General features: G+C 38.3%; 1 non-coding gene across 1 annotated transcript; it reads left to right on the top strand.

Annotated features, from left to right (window-relative positions):
* The first annotated feature begins 1,053 nt into the window (after nucleotides 1-1,053).
* Nucleotides 1,054-1,160, top strand: LOC121231038 (small nucleolar RNA R71). The gene has a single exon (XR_005929107.1). It is a non-coding gene; the product is annotated as a small nucleolar RNA R71 (small nucleolar RNA).
* The last annotated feature ends 7,454 nt before the right edge of the window (nucleotides 1,161-8,614 follow it).

Below are 8,614 nucleotides of genomic sequence, written 5' to 3' on the forward strand. Positions count from 1 at the left end.
AGCTCCACATGCGACCTTTCATCTAACTTTTGTTTATTTTCTAGAAGTTCCTTTAAAAATTTAACTGCGTTTGGCATCTGCAAAAGTGCTTCAATAAACGATAAGTTAATATGTAGTTTCTTTAAAAGTTCTAGGAATTTACCAAATTGTTTATCTGAGCAGTCTTTCCTTGTCGCATTGGAGTATGGTAGACGAGGTTTGTATTCGGTACTTACCAGTTTCTGCTATTTATGGTTGACCTCACCTTTACCTCTGCTTATCTCAGTTTCTTGCCTTGGTTTTGGTACAGGTGTAACTAGCCCTTCTTCATCTTGACTAGTAATCGCATTGAGTTGCTCCCTTGGGTTAGATTCTGTGTTGGTTGGCGAGCTACCTTGTGGTCGTTTAGAAATCAATTTGGAAAGCTGTCCAATCTAAGTTTCGAGCCCTTGGATCGATGCTTGTTGATTTTTAAGTGTTGTCTCGGTATTCTAAAAATGAGTTTCTGACACCGATATAAACTTTGAGAGCATCTCTTTAAGGTTCAACCTCTTTTCCTGTTAGTAAGGTGGTTGTTGGTAGCCTGGAGGTGGTCTCTGGTTTTCTTGGCCTGTCCATGAGAAATTTGGGTGTTTCCTCCAACCTGCATTGTAAGTGCTACTATATAGATTGTTTTGAGATCAAGGATTATTACCCATGTAATTTAACTGCTCGTTATCCATGTTGTGGCCATAAGGTTGGTATTCTGAATTGCTTGATCCACCTCCACTTGCTTCACACTACATTACTGGGTGAACCTGTGAAGAACTAAGAAAACCATCAATTTTCTTATTCAAAAGTTCTACCTGATTAGTGAGCATGGTGATCGAATCGACGTTATAAACACTGGCTGTTTTCGTTGGCTTTGTCCTCATAACTTACCACTGATAGTTATTCAGTGACATCTCCTCTATAAACTCATAAGCATCTTCAGGTGTTTTATTATTGATTGTTCCGCCAGCAGCTGCGTCAACCATTTGTCGAGTTGAAGGATTCAGGCCATTATGAAAGGTTTGAACCTGTAGCCAGAGTGGTAACCCATGGTGAGGGCATCTTCACAGAAGGTCTTTGTATCTCTCCCATGCATAGTAGAGTGTTTCTAAATCCATCTGCATAAAAGAAGAGATATCATTACGCAATTTAGCCGTTTTAGCTGGCGGAAGATATTTTAGTAAAAACTTTTCGATCATTTGTTCCTAAGTAGTAATTGACCCTCGTGGTAACGAGTTCAACCACTGTTTAGCTTTGTTCCTTAATGAAAAGGGAAACAACCGAATACGTATGGCATCATCAGAAACACCATTGATTTTAAATGTATCGCATAGTTCCAAAAAGTTTGCCAAGTGAACGAATTGCTGTATCATTTGAATTGTGTTAGGTTTTAGTTCAAAAGTATTTGCAGCTACAGCAGGTCTAACTATGCTCGATTCAGTTCCTATTAAAGAAGGTTTAGGTAGGATTTTGATCTCCCCGGTGGTGGTTGAAGTATCTTCCTCTTGCTCTCTGTGTAACATAAGCTTCACCTTATTTCTCTTTGGTTTCTGTGAACTGTGCGATCGATCTCACTATCAAAAAGTGATGGTCCTAACGGGTTTCCTCTAGTCATAAACTATAATAACCTGCCAGAAAAAGGGAAAAAGAAGAATTAGTAATAAAAATTAGAATAAAATCTAAATTACAGTAAAAATAAATGGCTAAAGTAATAAAAATCGAGTGTTCCTAATATCTTAGTTCCCCGACAATGGCACGAAAAACTTGATGCGTGATATTCGTGACAGGTTTTAAAAATTTATAATGAATCATTCTTGAAACTAACTATTATCACGATGAAGGCAAGTGTACCTATCGAACAGTAATATAGCTTTAGCAAGACCGGATTGTCGAACCCAAAGGAACTAAAAGTACTAGTAATGACTATCTTTTTATTATCTAGCCTAAGAATAATGGGGTTTGTTTTAACTAACTAAATAACTAAACTAAGAATTCACAGAAAATAGAATTGGAGAATTACTTTTGGAAATATGATTCAATTAAGACAATACCTAAGGAAAAATCCACCTAGACTTCACTTGTTATTTGACTCTGAATCGGACGATTTATTCATTTGACTTGATCCGTAGAAATCCCTACGTTATATTATTATCCCTCTCGAGACTAACAACGTCTAACCCTAGGTTGAATAATTGAAATCTCTTTCTAATTAACTCCCTAAGGTTGCATTAACTCGATCTATGGATCCCCTTATTAGGTTTCACCCTAATCCAGCAAAATCTTGTCACCCTATCTCTAGGCTCGCAATCAACTCCGCTTAATTATGACAAATGTACTCTTAGGTAGGGTTTATTCCTCATCTGAATGAGAGCTTAACTTGAATCAATATCCTAGAATATCAAAACAAGAATTAAGAACACATAATTAAGAACAAGTCAATTATTTATCATATAATTTAGATAATAATAACAAGATCTGTCTTACGTTTCATTCCCCTTAGGTATTTAGGGGTTTTAGTTCAAAACTAAAAAGGTAAACATCTTAGAAGAATAATGAATACAAAACATAAAGAAAAACCAAAAACTCCTAATGGAAAATTGAGGGGAGATCTTCAGTCTTGATGATGAATCCGGCTTCTGAGATGGATCAATCAGCTTTCCTTGTGCAGTTCCCTACCTCCTCCTGTCTGTGTGCCCTTTTCCTCCTCCTTTAGGGTGTATTAATAGGCTTTGGAATGCCTAAGAACACTCAAAATTGGCCTTTTCCGAATTGGACTCTACTTGGGCTTGACAGGGACACGCCCGTGTGACATGCCCGTGTGCGATTACTTAAGGCCATGGTCAAGCCTGTTAAATAGGCACGAGCGTGTGGTCCACCCGTGTGAGACGTGCTTCGATTCTGCCAAATAGACACGGCGGTATGGTCTACCCGTGTAAGGAAGTCCAGGCCGTGTTGATTTCGTACATTGGCCCATTTTCTCTATTTTTGGCCCATTTCTCGTTCCTTTCACTCTCCTATGATTTCCTAAGTATAAAACATGAATTTGAGGCATTAGGAGCATCGAATTCACCAAATCTAAGGAAAAATCAATCATAAAATGTGCCAAATATGGGATAAAAATATGTATAAATTACGGTTTATCAACCACATTGTGAACACTCCAGCCTATTTGGCCGAGCACTACCGACACTCGCGATAGAAGTGGTCTGAGCTTTCAAAGTCGCATTCTGCTTGTTCTTGTTCTTGCTCTTATTCGAGAACCCCACTGACTCGCTGGATCAGGTAAGAAACTCTTTCGATCTCTTAGATGAGGTTGCTATAATTTCCCCATCTGTCTTTTCCTTGAGTCTCGAAACTCAATATCAGCTTTTCTCTTCTCTTTGGCCGATTCCTCGGCCTTACATGCTCTCTCCACGAGCACCATGAATTCCCTCAATTCTAAGATGCCAACTAAAAATGGGATGTCTTCATTCAATCCATCTGCAAATCTCTTGCACATGATGGCATCGGTAGACATGCACTCCCTAGCATATTTACTAAGCCTCACGAACTCACGTTCATACTCTGTTACTGTCCTACAGCCTTACTTCAGCTCTAAAAACTCTTTTCTTTTCTGCTCCATAAACCTCTGACTAATGTACTTCTTCTGGAAATCCTCCTAGAAGAACTCCCATGTAATCCTTTCCGTCGGTACAATTGACACAAGGGTGTTCCACCATTGATAGGTTGAGTCTCATAGGAGTGACAATGCGCACTTCATGCACTCCTCAGGCGCACACAATAACTCATCAAATACCCTAATGGTTTCGTATCTTATCTACTCTCTCCAGATCATCATCAATCTTAGCCCAGAATTCTTCAGCCCATTGCTTTCGTATCTTATCTACTAGGGGTTTCTCTCTCCTAACCAAATCCACTCCTTGCGGAGCTACTGGGGCATATTGAAGAATCAAAGGAGGGGGGAGGTGGAGTATTCGAAGTCGCACGAATGAACTATAAATACCATGCGTCCATCATATGGAGGTAAGCTTCTCTAGCTCCTCCGCCCAGACTCATCTTCATGGGCCCACTATCAACTGGCGCAGTCCGTTCAGCGAGAATCAGTGCATTACTTTCCATATCATTTGCCGTAGCTACATCAGGATCCATCTACTATATAAATAAAACCCAATTTATCTTGTTAGGAGTCATCACACTATGAATATAAAGTTATGGCATGTATAGCTAGACTCGTACTCATGCTAGGTTAGTCCTAGAACCGACTAAACCATGCTATGATACCACTAAATGTAACACCCCGTACCTGTATCCTGCCCCAAGACTGAGTATGAGGCGTTATCTAACATAAACTCATGCTTATGACCAATTCCGAGTCCCTAAGACTTGGAAAAATTTAAAACTTTCTCAAGCTTATCAACACGTCCTTAATATGGGCCTACAAGGCCCAAAACACACATCAGAAATCATTCGAAACCAACTCATGTTCTTCAGTCAACTTTAGAAAAATGACACTTGACATAGGGGCACACGCCCGAGTGGGAGGGGCAACACGCCGGTGTGACCAATTTGACATGGTCGTGCTGTTGGACCGTGTGGCTCACACGGCCAAGGCAATATAGGGACATGCCCGTGTTCGACATCCGTGTGAAAATTAAATCCAAATTCATACCTACAGGGGTTTTCACACGGCCTGGCACATGCCTGTGTCCCTAGCCCGTGTCCTTCACACGGCCATGACACGCCCGTCTCCTAGCCTGTGTGCAAAAACCTGGACATTCTGTTTCTGACGCTAGTATTTTTTAAGTGTCACACGGCAAAGGCACATGCCCGTGTGCTAGGATGTTCCCTTCACACGGCTGAGACACACAACCGTGTCTCTGCCCGTGTGTTTACTATCATGCATACTGACTTACAAAATTTACGTGCAGGGGACACATGACTGGACAACACACCCATGGGGCTGACACACGGCCTAGATACACGCTTGTGTGTCTACCATGTGGACAAAATAAGGCTATTTACCAAGCCTCTTTTCCAACCTTACTTACATATCCTGCATAAGATCACTCTATACCAATACAAAGGCACATCATATGGTCAAATCAACCACAATAGACAACATTTCAATTGTACAAATTTACTCATCCATAAAAAAATAACATCTACTATACAATATCAAAATGAATATTGACCATTACCCATGGCCTTATACAAAATGAAAGGATTCAACCCAAGCCACACTTTTGGCGAATTTCCCAAGGACATAAAACAATAAAGTTTAAGCCATATACATGCCATACTCAAAAATAAGAAGTCTAACTATACCGAGTGCTTCGTTTGATAGTGTGATTGTAGCCTCCGACGTTTGTTGAATCCTTGAGCTATTCAAGTGTCACTATAAGAAAATGGAATAAGAGAGGGAGTAAGCATAAAGTTTAGTAAGTTGCACATAAATAAATATATGACAACAATTTTACGTTCTTCAACATGCTTATCACACAAAAATGGGCATAAGCACAACTTACTCATCACTATCCATATAAATCTCATAGCATATATCGATCTCATATCTCATGCATGTCAATTAAGTACCTGTACCACTCACGACACGGTTATACCTTACTCGTTAGCTTAAACTACATCTCTCACCGTTGGATCGCTCGAAACTTTACCGGATATTCGACAAGCCTTAAACATGGGGTAGGGTGCTGATGCCATATCCCAGATATGTTCTTACACTGACTAGCATCTCGTAGCCGATGTATGTCCCAGACATGTCTTACACTGGCTTATGTCTCGAGGCCGATGCATGTCCCAGACATGCCTTACACTACACTCGTCTCGATACCAATGCCATGTCCCAAACATGGTCTTACATAGGCTCTCATAATGTGGTCAATGCATGTCTCAGACACGTCTTACACTAGCCCACAATAACCCATATGTCATGGCATGAATATCCGATTTATTTCCTAGGTTCAAATGGGAACTCTACTATCTCTATTATCATCATACTTTCTCAATTCCACAATCAATCAATTTATGCTATATTAATTCAAATACAAATCAGCACATACATTAGCAATGTAGTTGTATTATTTACATACAACTTACCTTGGCTACAAAATATGGTGTCAAGTCGGCCTAATCAATTTGCTTGGCTTTCCCCCAGTCTAAGTTTGGAGTTTCAATTTCTTGATCTATAATAACAAAAATTCACAAATTTAATATTTTATCAATCTAGGCACTCAATAATCTATACTTGGGCAAGATTACTATCTTGCCCCTAGACATTTGCAAAATGACCATTTTACCCCCAGGTTCAAAAATCAATTTTTATAGAATTTCCTCCTATCAAAAGCCTAGCCGAACCCTTAATGCTCTTATAGCAATCCAAAATTTCCACTATCTCACCCATTTCTCAGCAAATTTCCAACTTATGCCAAATAGTCCCTATTAGGGTTTTCATGAAGAAACCCTTCACAAAAGTTGTTTATTACACATCTAATACTCATATTCTTCCACAAAATTTTAGAAAACTATACATATGCTTTCATGGAAAAACCCTAAACTCTTAATCATTTTGCAAAATAGTACCCTCATTTGAAAGCTCATGCTTTAAGGGTCTTAAAAATGTAAAAAATCATCAAGAAAAACTATCAAAATCACTTACTTATGAGAGGAATAAGTTGTTGAATGATAAACCATAAATTATACATATTTTTATCCCATGATTAGCACATCTATATTTCTCCTTAGATTTGGTGAATTTGATGCTCCTAATCCTTTAATTTCATGTTTTATACTTAGATGAGCATAAAAGAGTAAAAAGAGTGAGAAACGGGTAGAAAACTGAGAAAATAGACCCACAAGGAAAATCAACACGGCCTGGACTTTCTCACACTGGCGTGACACACGGCCATGTCCCTTTGGTAGGATCGAAGCACGACTTACACGGGTAGACTACTACACGCCCGTGCCTGTTCAATAGCCTTGACAACGGGCTGGAGTAATCGCACACTGGCGTGTCCCTACCAAGCCCAAGTATAACCCTATTCGAAAAAGTCCTATTTTGGGGGCTCTTAGGCATTCTAAAGCCTATTTAAATACCTAAGGAGGTACTTAGAAGGGGGACACAGACTAGAAAGCAAGGAATTACTCAAGAGAAGCCGATTGATCCATCTCAAAAGCCGGATTTATCATCAAGACTGAAGATATCCCTTCAAGTTCCTTCAGGAGTTTTAGGTTTTCTTATGTTTTGTTATCTTTATGGTTTTCAGATGTTTTCTTTCATAAGTTTGAACTAAACCCCCTAAATACCTAAGGGGAATAAAGCCTAAGACGAATGTTGTTATTATTATCTGAATTGTATGATAAATATTTGACTTGTTCTTAATTCTTGTTTTGATATTCCAAGATATTGATTCAAGTTAAGGTCTTATTCAGAGGAGGAATAAACCTTGTCTAAGAGTAAAGTTGTCATAATTAAGCGAAGTTGATTGCGCGCCTAGAGATAGGGTGACAAAATTTTGCCAGATTAAGGTGAAACCTAATAAGGGAATCCATAGATTGAGTTTATGCAATTCTAGGGTGTTAATTAGAAAGAGATTTCAATTCTGGGAAGGAAGGAATTACTCAAGGAAAGCCGATTGATCCATCTCAGAAGCCAGATTCATCATCAAGACTGAAGATCTCCCTTCAAGTTCCTTCAAGAGTTTTGGGTTTTCTTATGTTTTGTTCTCTTTATGCTTTTAAGATGTTTTCTTTGATAAGTATGAACTAAACCCCATAAATACCTAAAGGGAATGAAACCTAAAATGAATCTTTTTATTATCTGAATTATATGATAAATATTTGACTTGTTCTTAATTATGTGTTCTTAATTCTTGTTTTGATATTCCAGGATATTGATTCAAGTTAAGCTCTTATTCAGAAGAGGAATAGACCATGTCAAAGAGTAAAGTTGTCATAATTAAGTGAAGTTGATTGCACGCCTAGAGATAGGGTGACAAGATTTTACCAGAATAGGGTGAAACCTAATAAGGGAATCCTTAGATCGAGTTAATGCAATTCTAGGGTGTTAATTAGAAAGAGATTTCAATTATTCAACCTAGGGTTAGATGTTATTAGTCTCGAGAGAGATAATAATATAACTTAGGGATTTCTATGGATCAAGTCCAATGAATAAATCGTCTGATTCATAGTCAAATAACAAGTGAAGTCTAGGTGGATTTTTCCTTAGGTATTGTCTCAATCAATCAAATTTTCCCAAAAGTATTTTCCCAAGTTTTCTTTCAGTGCATTCTTAGTTAGTAATTAGTTTAAATAATCAAACCTCTTAATTTTTAGGCTAGATAATAAAAAGGAACTAAATACTAGTACTCATAATTCCTTTGGGTTCGACAAGCCGGTCTTGCTGAACTATACTACTGTTCAATAGGTACACTTGCCTTAGTTGTGATAATAAGTTAGTCTCAAGAACAATTCATGTATAAAATTTTAAAACTTGTTACGAATATCACGTATCAAGTTTTTGGCGTCGTTGTCGGGGAACTAGGATATTAGGAACACTCGATTTTTATTACTTTAGCCATTTTAATTTTAT

Source organism: Gossypium hirsutum, chromosome A06 (assembly GCF_007990345.1).
Source record: "Gossypium hirsutum isolate 1008001.06 chromosome A06, Gossypium_hirsutum_v2.1, whole genome shotgun sequence".
Taxonomy (NCBI): domain Eukaryota; kingdom Viridiplantae; phylum Streptophyta; class Magnoliopsida; order Malvales; family Malvaceae; genus Gossypium; species Gossypium hirsutum.